The following is a 14904-nucleotide window of genomic DNA, read 5'->3' as shown; positions in this document are numbered from 1 at the left end:
GTTTACGGTCGCTGCACAACTTGGGAACCACATGGAGCCCACCATTCATACGTTACTGAAACACCTATTTTCTATTAGAGGGAAAAAAATGCATCATGCGCAGTAAAAATCAACAATTTTCTCCACAAGATTGTGCTACAATTATTGCGAAATTTTCAGTGCCAGCTAAGGCAGAGGAGAACAACTAAACGTAATTGGAATACGTGCCGGACGATGCAGAGATATCAGATTCTGTTGAGAAATTCTTGAGAAACGTTTGTGATACGTGCAAGATTCAATAAGTTCTCGCAAAATCGTTGATAGAGCGTGTCAAAGATATCCGCAGTTTCCTTGAAAAGACCAAGTATAATCTTATCTTATCTCGGAGACTCCACGCCGAGAGTCGGACTGTCAGTTTCGCTTCGGACTGCTGCCGCAGCACCATTGTTTGGGCACTTCTATTTGTAAGTACGGATAAGTTGCAGCAGCTAACGCTACTAGTCGAAGCGTACTTCACAGAGAAACGATGACAGTTTCGCAAGCTGCCCGCAGCTGTGTGGACATGGCATTAAATTTCCACTTTATTCCCTTCGTGCGTACAAGACGCCTCATGACCTATGACAGCGTCTGTCATTACTTCGAATCTCAAGCGATCTGTTTGACGCTGATGGTTTTAGATTACCACAACTGTGCCTCGGTGTGCCTTACAAAGACAGGCATTTAGCAATATAACTGTAAATACATTTTAAGTAGAGAGTTATGTTCTGGTATCAAGAAGGAGTATTAGGATTTAACTTCGAATACGAGGACACTAGATACGGAACACAAGCTCGAGATGCGGAGGGGAGGGGCAGGGAATCGGCCGTGTGTTTTTCAATTGAGATATCCCAACGTTCATCCTAAAAGGTTCAAGGAAGCCACTGAACCTAATTAATTCTGTATGGCCGCCCTCTCGAAAGCAATTTTAGTGTTTTACCACTGCTTTACCTGGATCGGCACGTTATAGCATAAACTATGTGAATTGTATCACCTGTATGAGAAAATACATAACGCAAGTGAAATGTAGATCGCAATCACTTAGTACTATACAGTCTGTCAATTTTCATGTCGCAAGCAGTCCACGAAGAAATGTAGTTCTGGCAGCGTCTCTTCACTATAGAACTTCAGTAAGTCTTCTACACTTGTTTGACCAACTATCTCACTGTTATTCGCTAATATACCATCTATCACATTAACTGATGAAACGTGATATCTACTCAACATAATTTTCTGTTTCGGTTTCTTCATACTGCAATTATTTTCAACTACTTCTCCTTGTCATATTCCAGCATATCTTCTGACACCCTGTCTAAGGTATTTCGGCATTTTAGCATATGTTGTATTGTTATCGTTTGCTTCAAACTACCGCCTTCTTTGTAACAGCTGTCTTGTTTTCTGTTTGAGGTTTTACTTTTTCTTGCTTTTTCAACCAGCGTACCTTATACATTTTCATAGGTATATGTGTGGTTTATTCGGTTTTAGATCCAATTCGCTGTTTTTCTCTGAAAGCAACAACACAACAGTCAAAAAAGCCTGTGACAAGAAATCAACAGAACGTGCAACACAAAACATAGTGTAACACAAAAACTTTCAGATGAAAATGTATTGTGATCACGTTGCTGTCGCTTCGGGAACAGTTCGGCATAGTATCGTTGTGCATTCGGTGAACCTATACATTTAGTGCATATTGGTCAACTCCCCATCACTAAAACTATCCATGTTGCTGTGCATCGCTGCTGCTGTTTAACTAAGACTGAAGGAAAAACAGAGCCGAGCACTACCAACTGAAAACTTAAGGACGATGAATAAAGTGGACATTGCTGTCGCTACCAAGTGCACTTCATGCAGACAAACAAGAACACTCGTGTGTGCAGAAAGCAAAATGCAAAACAGGGGAAGAGCTATTTCAGTGTAGCGGACGAGCAAATGGGTTACAGGCGGAACGAGCATGTATACGAAAATGTAAACTGTTTATTTTACAAGCATAGCCATGCGAAACATACAATTTAGTCGTAAATAGCAGCTTCACTGTTAAGAAGAGTTAGAGTAACTGCATACACCGTTCCACATTACAAATAATTGAGTTCACGGTTTGACATAATACTATGGATCTTTCACTATCATTACTTCTACACACAAACACATTTAAAAAAGGCTCTACTCTACGTTTCTTAATTTTCGGTGCCAGTGCCTTCTTTCATTTCCAATGGCAGTATCAGTTGATTCACTTTCTTCACTTGCGGAATCAGTATTGCTTCCATCACTATGTATTCGAGTTTGTACCACTTACATTTCTGATCACCTCCAGCACTTTGTACAGTAAACTTTCACTTAAAATATACTGCCCTTCAATTTTATTTGCCTACTCAAAGCGTTTCTTCGAGTCTTCTTTTGTTTATCTATAAATGTTAATAACGTTTCCATTCATAATATCGCACTACGTACGGAAACGTCGTTCTTGACTCTTCCCCATATCGGCGCTATAGGTCTCACTTTTGGGTGGTATGAAGGACGTCATATCACAGTATGACTATGTTCCGTTAAAATAGTGTTTATTTTACGAGTGATGTGACCTGGTTTGAAAATTTGGCCAATGAAAACAGTTGGGTTCTCAGCACGTGTTTGTGGAAGTGAATTTCCTTTTGTGTTAACCAGGATATCTCCTCGTGCAGTTTGATGGTGGAGCACGGATCAGTTGCTTATTGTGGTAAGAGACGTTATCTATAATTAAGACATGAGGTAGTAGATTAGGTATTAATGTCTCCCTGAGCCATTTTTCATCATTTTCAGAAGTCCATTCGTCGTGACAATCCCTGTTTTCTGTCCAAATTTAAACCTAAGTAGGCAATGAGTAAAAAACCGTCCTCCCCGCCAGCATGGCTGATGTTAATTCTGCTTCCTGTTGAAACAGTTTTCAACAGATCCCGCAGTGAATTGTTTCTTCATTCGTACGATGTTGTGTGACAAATGTAAACATATGTCTCGTTCACATAGACAATTGGACGACACTCACATCTGAAAACTCAGATACCTTTTAAATAAGCAATTCGTTTATCCGTGAGTCTACTTTGTTCCTGGAGAACTTTTCGGTTGTTCGCAGTCTTCATCCACGTAAATCCTAGAGTACGAAGAAATTTACGAATTGTGTTTACACACCGTATAAAATTTATTAAAGTTTGTAGCTTTTTATGAATTTATTTTAAAGAAGGTCTTTTAACTGTAACCTAGAAATTATTCACCACTTGCGCATTAAAATTGTCTAAACTGGCCTTCAAACATATTATGTACCTTTCCTTGCTGAAAATGTCGAGGGTTCACCTGCCTGCACCCTTTCCAGTTCTCTCCTGATTAGCCGAACGTTAGTAAACGAAACTTCAGTTGTTCGGTCAGTCATTTTGAAAGCGGGTTTTAGTTTCAATGGAACCCTTAGCTCAGCTTCTTTCTTTGTAAACTGGTAGACATTTGCAACTGCTTCCTGTGTTTGACTATGAAGAACTTTGCCGTTTAAACTGATTTGTTCTGGTGGTACCTTCAACTTCGAATGTGTTTTCCCGGAGTATTTATTTGTGGAGCGCTTCCCGTGACTCGATGGCAAAACATCCGAGGCTGATGATCGACTGACGAGCAGAACACGGCAACCGCCATCAACCGACTTCCCAAAAACTTCGCTCAGTCGAAGAGGGGTCAAAACAAGCGATCACGCGTCCCACTTTATCGGTACATATTCGTCCGTGTCTGAGAAAACGGCGGTCAATTTTTTCGCCGTAATTTATATGTCTAGTAGTACACTGAAAGTTGGACTGAAACGGTGGCACAGTGGATACCATCGTAGCTTCGTACTTTCGCGCCCCGTTTTCGAAACACGATTCTTTCTTATTTATTTAACTTATCTACCCATGTTCGTAAACGGCTACTACACAAATGTTTCATAACAAAATAGGAAATACGAGGGCTATTAACAGTAAAATCAACGCTGGATTTCACAATATGTGTTATACATTTATTATATAATGCATATATGTATGATATTTTCAGTAGTTGGGAGCTTTTTAAATTCCCATACTCCTACACTTCATTTTTAAATCAATTATTATATTAATTCTTATTTTTAGTATCATGTTTATTCTTCAGAAAGATTTGGTGCATTCTCTTGGATAATACCGATTGTAGAAACATTCGAAACATAGAAATTCCGAACACCATGAGTATCGTGCGAAGACAGGTTACCACAGTAACATTTCTTCGCGTGAATCTCACTTGGGAAAGAAACCTCTTTAGCGTTGTTGAAGATTTAATGCATTGTCAACAATTTCGTGGTGAATCACGTTAACGGATCATTTTTTCCGAAAACTGCCTTGCAGTTGATTATGAATCAAGATAAACTACAGGAATGTCACCGAAAACAATTTCAAATCATTTTCTCTCTATTTTTTTTAAATTCATTCACCAAACAATTAGTAGACGAATAATGACAACATTACTTTACATACATTGGAAAACATTCGTGCAGTAATCTTCTACGGACATAGATAAATAAAAACAAAACAAGAAATAAAAATAAAAACAATAATTGGGTATCAAACACAAGAGAGCAAAACTGGAAGCCTCGACGATAGCAGCTGTGCCACTGTGGAACTCGTACTATGCTAATAGGCACATAGAGGACCTCGAAAATTTCGACCGTCGTTTTCTCAGAAACGGTAGGTATCTACAGATAAGCTGAGATACGTGTTCGCTTACTTTGGCTGCTCTTCCAATGAGCGAAGTCACTGGGAAATCGGGTTATTGCAATTGCCGTGATCTCCCTGTGAGCAGGCTCTACTGCGCATCTTGTTTACGATGTTCACGTCTGTTTGCGTGCGGATGTGAAGACCCCTGCACAGCATGTGGGCTGGAGCCTAGATGATTATAAACGCGAGAGTTGTGATAGTTAAACACACCATCACGAGTGAACCCTTTATTATCTGTGAATAAAATGTTATTGTCAAATGTAGTGTTGCCTACAGCTTGTTGCACCCACTAATTGAAGTTTAGTCTAGGATCAAAGTCCGCCTCACTAAGACAGTGAATACGTTGGAGATGTACGGGTGCATTGCATTGTGATGCATTGTTCTCCAAACACTACTGTGACTCTTTTCAGGAATTTGTCTGGCAAGTTCCCTTGTCGAGATTACTGAAGAGTGTAAGACTGTTTCCTGCATCATATCTTCAAGCACATGTGTAATTTGTGCGGGTCCACCTGCTCCCACAGGACGTGCAAAGCTCACAGCTATTCGGAGGGACTGATGCACTCTTGTTCAAATGGTTCAAATGGCTCTGAGCACTATGGGACTCAACTGCTGTGGTCATAAGTCCCCTAGAACTTAGAACTACCTAAACCTAACTAACCTAAGGACAGCACACAACACCCAGCCATCACGAGGCAGAGAAAATCCCTGACCCCGCCGGGAATCGAACCCGGGAACCCGGGCGTGGGAAGCGAGAACGCTCCCGCACGACCACGAGATGCGGGCGATGCACTCTTGTAAACAGTCGACTCTCTTAGGGTGCCTTCGTGCAGTACTTGTTTTCTGGCACAAGCGTGAAGCCTCCCGCGCACTGCTGTTAGTCCTATCATATGTGAAATGCGTATCTGCATACTCCTCAATGTTCCAAGTAACCATCAACACTTGTATAACACAACTGACTCTCCGCAAACGACTGGTATTCTGTGTACTACACTGTCGTGTCCATTCTGTTTACAACTTCACGTCTCGAAAATGTAAACAAAGATCACACCACGCACCGGCATTTGATGTTTGCACAGAACCACGTCTGTAGTGGCTGGTAATCACAAAATCGCAAACGGTTCGTTTGTGGACCTATGTTTACTGAGACTTTTTTGCTTCTACTATTGTGTACTTTCAACTGTATGCATTTACACCACAATATGATACACCCTGCATGTAAATTCAACGAAATACCTAGGTATTACAATTACGAGTAACTTAAATCGGAAGGAACACACAGAAAATGTTGTGGGGAAGGCCAACCAAAGACTGCGTTTTATTGGCACGCCACTTAGAAAATATAATAGACCTACTAAGGAGACTGCCTACACTACGCTTGTCCGTTCTCTTTTAGAATACTACTGCGCGGTGTGGGATCCTTGGCAGATAGGACTGACGGAGTACATTGAAAAAGTTCAAAGAAGGGCAGCACGTTTTGTATTATCGCGAAATATGGGAGAGAGTGTCACAGAAATGATACGGATCTGGGTTGGAAATCATTAAAAGAAAGGCGTTTTTCGTCGCGACGGAATCTTCTCACGAAATTCCAATCACCGACTTTCTCCTCCGAATGTGAAAATATTTTGTTGACACCGACCTACATAGGGAGGACCCGATCACCACGATAAAATAGGGGAAATCAGAGCTCATACGGAAAGATACAGGTGTTCATTCTTTCCGCGCGCTATACGAGATTGGAATAATAGAAAATTGTGAAGGTGGTTCGGTGAACCCTCTGCCAGGTACTTAAATGTGATTTGTAGAGCATCCATGTAGATGTAGATATAGATGTAATCAGTACAGTATACTATGCGTAATAAATACTCTACATAATAAATCATATGATTCTCTTGAGTGACTCCTTACCTACCACACAATGCAAGGTTAAACCAGAATGTCACCGACAAAATTTCAGAAGTCGTTCATGTTTGGCATAATGGACCTGTGGCCCCTAGTGTCTCGTTACGGAGTAATTTCATTTCGTTTGATTTCTGACTCCCATTTTACCTTTGTGCCTATACTGCACTGAAAATATCTGCGTAACAGTGCACATGTCGACCGTGTGCGCTGTATTTCTTGTTTGGAAACAACTTATCCCCTTTAATAGTTTTCAGCGGTGTTTCGTGCTGTTGGTGGCGAATTAACGATTTAATAAACATTTGGAAACGTTGATTCGCTGTGTTTTTTAGAGTTTTCTGTGCGTTGAAGTCTTTTAGTAAATTTCGTGCTGTAGTTTTCAGCTGACGATTCTTATTGTTTCTAGTGAAACCTTTCAATAAAATTTTCATTCACTGTTTTAACTTCATTGAGTGTTCCAGTGGCTGCTTGAATTTTTGGTTTTAGCTAATAATTTTGTGAAGTTTTGTTGATATTGGTATTAGTTGTGGTTTATTAGTACTAAAAAAAGTAGTTGCTTTCTTAGCAGAGAGAGAATTTCGAGACCGCTATTGTTAGTTCTATAAATAGTTCTATTGGTGTAACTGAACTTAGGTAACGTAGACGTATAGTGTTTTTCAGTAACTGTAAAACTTTACCGTGAGTGGAAGCTTAGGCTCTGTCGTAGGTTTGTGGGTAGTGGGTTACGGTATGGGGTTTGTTCGAAGTATTTTCGTTGGAGGGAATGCAGTTGGGAAGCTAGTGGGCATTCTAGCGAGATCCTCTCCTGGGAATGCAGAATCTGCAGTAGAAATAAGCTGATAGAGGAGCAGGAGCGTAAGATCTGTGCAGGTGCAGTTACAACACGCAAAGGAGGAATTAGATAGATTGAGGAAGGTGAAGGGTGCTGAGAATGGGAACTGGCAGTTGGCAAGAAGGCAGCTAAGAGGAGGAGGTATTCAGACAGTTATACTTGGCGTATATGCAGTAGATTTGACCAATTGCCAGAGTTGAGTGAAGAGGATCCTCTTGTATCTGTAGCTGTAGGAAACACGCAGCAGTGCTCAGCAGTTAGGAGGCCTAGGTCAGTCGAGAAGTCTAAAGAAGAAGCTTCTGCTGCTAGGTAGTTCGCACGGTAGAGATGTGGGCTAGCAGTTGCAGGAAGTGTTGGGGAGTGATTACCAGATCACCAGCACTGTGAAGACTTATGAAAGGTTGGCTCAGGTGATTGACAACATAGGGGAGCTATGTAGGAATTTTACGAAGGAGTATCAGGTAGTGATAGTGGGTGGAGCAGGGAATACTCTTGATAGTGACTGGCAATATGATGTAGATGGTGACATGGTAAAGATAGCTACTCAAACTGGTGGCACTAATGTGCATTTCGTGCCACTGTTTCAGCGTCATGATCGGCCTCATCTTAATGAGGCTAATATGCACGTTAACATGGGGCTGGAGAGGGCGCTGATGGCAGAAAGCATGGCTCACATTGCAGTGGTGCCAGTTGAGTCTATCAGTAGTTGGGTTTCACTAGGCCTGGCCTGCACCTCAATAGGTATGGGAAGGGGAGGCTGGCAAAGCTTATAGGTGACAGTGTTGTGGGTGGTGGTGGGATCACTCATGGAAAAATTCATCTAGTAGCTGGTGTTAGAGCTGCACCTTTTTTTAGATTGAAGTCAGCTGATAGGTATACCTGCTTAAAGGAAGTCCCTTTAACTAAGGGCTCACCTTAAAAGGACGTCATGTTTCCAAGTAGAGAAGGAATTAGCATATTTCATCAAAATATGAGAGGTATTAGAGATAAAGTTAGTGTACTGTTTGTAGATGTTTACTGAAATTATTGGTATCGTCTACGCTGTTGTAGCTGGTCAATGCACTGAGGTGGTGGAGAATAAATTTACTTTTTAAACCAATGAAAACACTCTTATGTACTCAATGTGAGGGCAGGTTAGTATCCAAGCTTGTGATATTCAATGTTAACAAAGCGTACACAAGTTGGAGTGAGCAAAATCTAGACTCAACATTTACTGTGGCCTAAAGCGCAATGGTACTTTACCAAGCAGCATCTGCAATGTCATTGTCTCCGTTCTGGATCTGAAACGCTAATTCCCTACTCTGGCCTTGACTGTACTCACTCAGTCTCAACTTTCGTGCATTCCATAGAACATTAATCTTTGCCTAGTCGAAATAATGGCTATTGCACTCTCGCTAATGGTTGGAGCAATGCGCACAATTACTTTGCCAGCAAAAATTCCCACAGGAATAATTAACTACCTCTTTGCTATCTGTCGCCACGATACATAAAGCGTATTGTCCTCACTTTGCGGAAAGCAAAGCTCTCAATGCCCACGCTATTTTCCACACACTTGTGAGGTCCGCCGCGAAACGAAAGAGAGATCTAGAAATTTTAGTTCTCAAAATGCTTTTATATAACGGGGATCTCCCCACCGTGTCGCGTCTGCATCTCCCAATATGGCTTCAGCCAATCACCGTCTTGCTATAGGTGAATTTTATTTTTCTTGCTGGGTCGCAGCCTAGCCCTGTTAATGCCGTGCAGCTACTTACCTTTCCATATTTACATTAAAAGGAATAATGTATTGTTCTGCCCCTATCCCTTTCTGTGCAAGTATAAGTATTATTTTCTGAGGATCTCATACTGTATCATACTGTCCTTATGGATCAAGCTTATGTAAGGTGCATAAAATCTGGACACCTTACACTCTCTTGGCAAATGCATTTCCGAGATTGATGTCTGAAATACTCCTCTGTGATACAGACAAGGGGGAGATTGAGTCAGTAATTAAATCAATGAAGACTAAGGAATCTAATGGATAGGATGGACTGCCTAGCAAAATATTAAAATACTGTGCTGCACATGTTAGCCCTGTATTTAGCCATATTTGTAATTTTTACTTTAGGAATGGTCAGTTTCCTGAACGACTGAAGTATTCAGCAGTAAAGCCGCTTTATACAAAGGGAGAAAATGTAGACAATTTTAGACTTTTTTCTATGCCATTAGTGTTTGCTAAAGTTATTGAAAAGGCTGTGCATGTACGGATAATTGATTATTTTATATCACACAATTTGCTATCAAATGTACAGTTCAGCTTTAGATGTCGTTTTACATCTAAAAATGCTATATTCTCTTTTCTTTGTGAGGTACTGGATGAGTTATACAAAAGGTTTCGAACGCTAGGCATATTTTTTTATTTAACTAAGGCATTTGATTGCTCCAGAAGTTGGACAGTTATGGAATACAGGAAGTAGCTCACAATTGATTCACCTTTTACTGTAGCAACAGACAGCAAAAGGTCATTATTCACAGTATTGAAAATGGCTATGATGAGGGGTCTGAGTGGGGTACAGTCAAATGGGGTGTGTCCCAGGGATCAGTGTTGAGGCCATTCTTGTTCCTTATTTATATAAATGATATGCCATCTAGTATTAAGGTAACTCTAAAATATTTGTATTTCCTGATGGCACTAGCTTAGTAGTAAAGGATGTTGTGTGCAACATTGGCTCAGTTTCAAATAGTGCAGTTCATGACCTAAGTTTATGGCTGGTAGAAAACCAACTATTGCTAAATCACAGTAAGACTCAGTTTTTACAGTTTCTAACACACAGTTCTAAGAAAAACCTGACGTTTTAATTTCACAGAATAGGCACATGATTAGAGAAACTGAACACTTCAAATTTCTAGGTGTTCAGATAGATAGTAAACTGTCATGCAAAGCCCATGTTCAGGATCTTGTTCAAAGACTTAATGCTGCCATTTTTACTATTCAAACGATATTGGAAGTAACTGATCGTTCGACACGAAAATTAGTCCACTTTGCTTATTTTCATTCGTTTATATCGCGTGGTATATATTTTGGGATAACTCTTCCCATTTTAAAAGGATATTTTTGGCTCATAAACAGGCGGTTCGGGCAATAGGTAGTGTTAGTTCACAAACCTCTTGTCGACCCCTGTTCACGAGTCTGGGTATTTTGACATTGGCCTCTCAATGGTTCCTTACTATCATTCCTTGTTACAATATTAGCTTATTCCCAAGAATAAGCAGCTTTCACTCTGTTAATACTCGGCAGAAATCATACCTGCATTTGGATCGGACTTCCTTAACTCTTGTGCAGAAAGGTGAGCAGAATACTGCTGCTGCATCCATTTTCAACAAGTTACCACAAGAATTCAAAAATCTTAAAAGTAATCCACGCGCTTTCAAACCGAAACAGAGAAGTTCCCTCATGGGTCACTCCTTTCATTTTGTCGAGGAGTTCCTTGAAAAATTAAGCTGATTCTTGTCGTATTGTTGATTGCATTTACTTTAACTTACAGTTTGAATTTTCATGAACATTTCATGAACATTTTATTTTTATCTGTTATTACTTTTACGTTGTGATTTCATGTACTGACACATTCCATGACCTTGGAGATCCGGAACTTGACGTGCCAGTAAATAAATAAATCATTGATTTACTAAGTGATTGTCTTGTTGGGCCGTTCATGTTACCAGACAAACTCAGTAGATGGAATTACCTTCGGTTTCTGCTGCACTATCTTGTAGGAATGCTTGATGATATTTCCTTGGCTTAGAGGGACGCTATAGCATGTGGTACTTGCACGATGGAACACTGGTACACTTTGCTACTATGCTGAGACGACGTCTAATACATCGATATGGCCAAAGGTGGATTGGGCGAGGTGGATCTTTACTGTGGCCTACTAGACCACGTGATCTGTACCCCATGGATTTCTGTGTTTGGGGCCACCTTAAAGGTATAGTGTATGTCACTCGAGTTAACACTGTTGAAGAATTGAAGCAGAGACTTATCAAAGATTGTCAAGAACTTCGAAATGATCGAAGCGTGTTTGAAAGGATTCGAAACTCATTTTGACGACGGGTGCAGGTGTCCATCTGGGTACAAGGAAAACACTTTAAAAACCTTCTTTTACTAATACTACATTCCTGTAATTGTTGACGTGTTCATTCTAAACACCTGCACTTCTGCTAAAATATCTCTAATGACTTTTGTTAACGTTTTACAGTATTGCTGCCTTTCCCTAACACGTATCAAATTAGTGGTGGCTGGTCATAATTATCTCGCAGACGGTTCATTTCCAGACTTTGTTTATGACACTCGTTTTGCTTCCAGTATCGTGGACTTTCAACTGTATCCTTTTACGCTGTTAATTGTGAAACACCCTATATATTAGCCGATTTATTTCTTCTACCGATGACATGGACATTACAAGTATGCAATCGATCACATGCTAAGATCTTAATCAATTCTCACTCTAAATACAGCAAAGAGAACATTTCCTTTGAGTCTGTTGCGGAGTTTACATTATGATGTCCCCATGCTGAGAATTCGCCTTGTTATGTGGCAGGGTTGTATGTTAAAATTTTAGAGATAGGATTCTCAAAAGTAAATTTACTTTTCGGCGAACAATAACGTCAAGAAATGGCAAGGCATAGTATGTCTCTATCTTCACCGCGACCTTGATGTGGTCGTCTACACTGTTCATGTGGTTCAAGAACTTCAAATGGGTGTCCCAAGCACAGTGTTTACCGAGACACATCCACACGGTGCGGTACCTATAGGCTTTCGGCTATCGCCACCCAGCTCAGAATCTTTCTGGTCTGAGGACACTGATGCGTCGAGCGGATGCAGAATCCACAGAGCCTGATGCTTAAAAATTTTCCTTGTTGATTTAAACCAAACTCAGCATTACAGTATATTTGAATCTACAAGTAAACCATACAGGCACTGTGAAGACGTGCTAAATGTTATGAACTACCCGAGGACTGCGTGACTTCGACTTTGCTCGGTTTAACAATACAGGTGAGAAGAGAGTTATTGCAACTGGTATCTGATTCACTAGATAAGATATCTTGTGCATCCTGAAGAATGTTCGAAGTTTAATCTGAGTGGTAGCTGTAATTTAATCTTCGTTAACTTCTTATCTTGATCTGTTGCCATTTCTGAAGACAAAATCTTTTTCCTAATTCTCGTCATCTGTCGAAAATTCTTTCTTCAGACTAATTAAGAGTTTTCTTTCTTCTTTTTCTTAATCACAACAGAGAAACGCTGGTTTCTGAGTATACAATCTCACCGAATCATTTTTCAAACATATCCTACTGCTGTTAACTACGGCCGCTAATGCTATAGCAGCGCGCACTTAAGGAGGCGGATGGTGGGTGTTTTAACTTGTTTTGAATTGTGACAGCTAAAGACTGAGATAAAAAACACCATTGTGCATTTATAATAGTGTAGTGTTCTGTACATAACATACTTCAGATGAGAGGTTGTATGTGGACAAAATTTCTTTTTTTCCTTATTTTTCCGAGGAAGCATATTAAAAAATAATGGACAAGACTTCTGAATACTGTTGATCTCTAATAGCTCTTATAAAAATTTGGCTCGGAAGTAAACATAGAAAGAGATGTAACTTCTCATAAAAAACACCAGAGAACGTAACTTTTACTGTGCTTCTATGATGAAGTTACAAAAATAAATAAATAAATAAATAAATATACAAGAGAAAGAAGAAAAGGCATTATTTCGAAAGAATCTACCGATGTTCCCGAATTTAATGTACAAAATAGACAAGCGTTTTACAAAAATTTCATCTGGAATTTTCCTTAGAGAAACTGAACAAATAAGACTTTTTAGCATATAGAACAATAATCTCTGCAGCTGTACGTACATAACTTGCCACAAAGTTTTGAGTGTGAGATAGAAGAGCGTCTAGAAACACAGGAATGTACCTATTAAAATTAAGATTTCCGAATCACCTGTTGCCCTTTTAGCACGGGAGTGCTGCAGACCATGGATACCTTGCAACTGTAGACTAAAGCTTGAGAGTGGAAGGAGTCGTAACTTCCATCAAGAATGCGCAATGTGCGCTCCTACAGAAAGGGTTTATTGCCACTTTTCGCACTATTCAGATATTGTTTGGACATTCGTTTTCATTTTCTGTTGACTTCACTAGACAGTGAAAGACGCCATCATCTGAAAACAATCTAAGAAGGATGCACAGGTTGTCTCGTACCCATTTATCTGTAGATTAAGAACACCAAAGGGCCCATCACATTTCTCAGGGAACATCAGATGTAACGTTAGTTTCACTGGATGAATTCCCGTAGTTACTACGAACTGTGTGACCTTTCTCAGGAAAACACATGCTACGGTCGCAGGTTCGAATCCTGCCTCGGGCATGGATGTGTGTGCTGTCCTTAGGTTAGTTAGGTTTAAGTAGTTCTAAGTCTAGGGGACTCATGACCTCAGATGTTAAGTCCCATAGTGCTCAGAGCCATTTTTGAGGAAAACACGAAACCAGTCGCATAGCTGAGACGATATTCCATATGAATGCAATCTGACTAAAAGCCATTTGTCAGTAACGGTGTGTAAGATTAACAGTATTCTATTGCATCATAAATAACACAAATTTTGATGTAGTTTCCTCACTGAAGGGCAATTGAACAGTTTCGTTTTTACCCATCAGAAAATTTAATTTTACCCCACAGGGGCAATGCTCCCAGGTTAAGACAAACTGTTTTAGGCTAAGCTTTTAGTATGGTGATATTTTTGTGTTGCAGAGTTAATGATTCATGATGCATGATCAGCCGTTCACACGTTTCTGCTATAGCTATTGAAATTATCCTCTATTGCCCTTTGTTCTTATTTTACTGTACATTTTAATACCTGACATAGGGCTTTTTTTTTACCGTCAGTGCAGTTGTTTGTATCTATGTATGTGAGGATGTGTGGTTTCACAGAATTTTGTTGGACTCTTTTTAAATATCATTTTTTTAAAACCATACTCACCACTGTATAGGGCACTTTAGTGTCAAGCACCTTAAACCCAAACGTCACCATCATCTTCATCGTTATACACACAGCAATAAAAGTTTTGCATCAACTCGGTTCTGGGAGTTCTGGAACCTGTACAGAAAATTGGAAGAGAGATCAAACATAATTTATACCCTTTTTATTGCTCATGAAAACCACCTATTGCACGTTGTACCACCATATAGCGAGACCTTCAGAGGTGGTAGACCAGTTTGCTGTGCACACCGGGACCTCTGAAACCCAGTAGCACATCCTCTTGTATTGAAGCATGCCTGTATTCGTAGTGGCATACTATCCACAAGTTCTTCAAGGCACTGTTGCTCCAGATTGTCGCACTCCTGAACAGTGATTCGTCGTAGATCCCTCAGAGTGGTTGGTGGGTCACGTCG

General features: G+C 40.1%; 1 protein-coding gene across 1 annotated transcript in view; it reads left to right on the top strand.

The window, feature by feature from the left end:
- Positions 1-393: 393 nt before the first annotated feature.
- Positions 394-14904, top strand: part of LOC126188352 (uncharacterized) — a 29995-nt gene continuing 15484 nt past the window's right edge. Inside the window, exon 1 of the mRNA XM_049929954.1 lies at positions 394-443. The gene's annotated coding sequence lies outside the window, so the exon portion shown is untranslated. The remainder of the gene's footprint in view (positions 444-14904) is intronic.

The sequence above is a fragment of the Schistocerca cancellata genome, chromosome 1 (assembly GCF_023864275.1).
Source record: "Schistocerca cancellata isolate TAMUIC-IGC-003103 chromosome 1, iqSchCanc2.1, whole genome shotgun sequence".
Classification (NCBI taxonomy): Eukaryota; Metazoa; Arthropoda; class Insecta; order Orthoptera; family Acrididae; genus Schistocerca; species Schistocerca cancellata.
The sequence above is the reverse complement of the archived record's forward strand: the minus strand, read 5'-3'. Positions and strand labels throughout refer to the sequence as shown.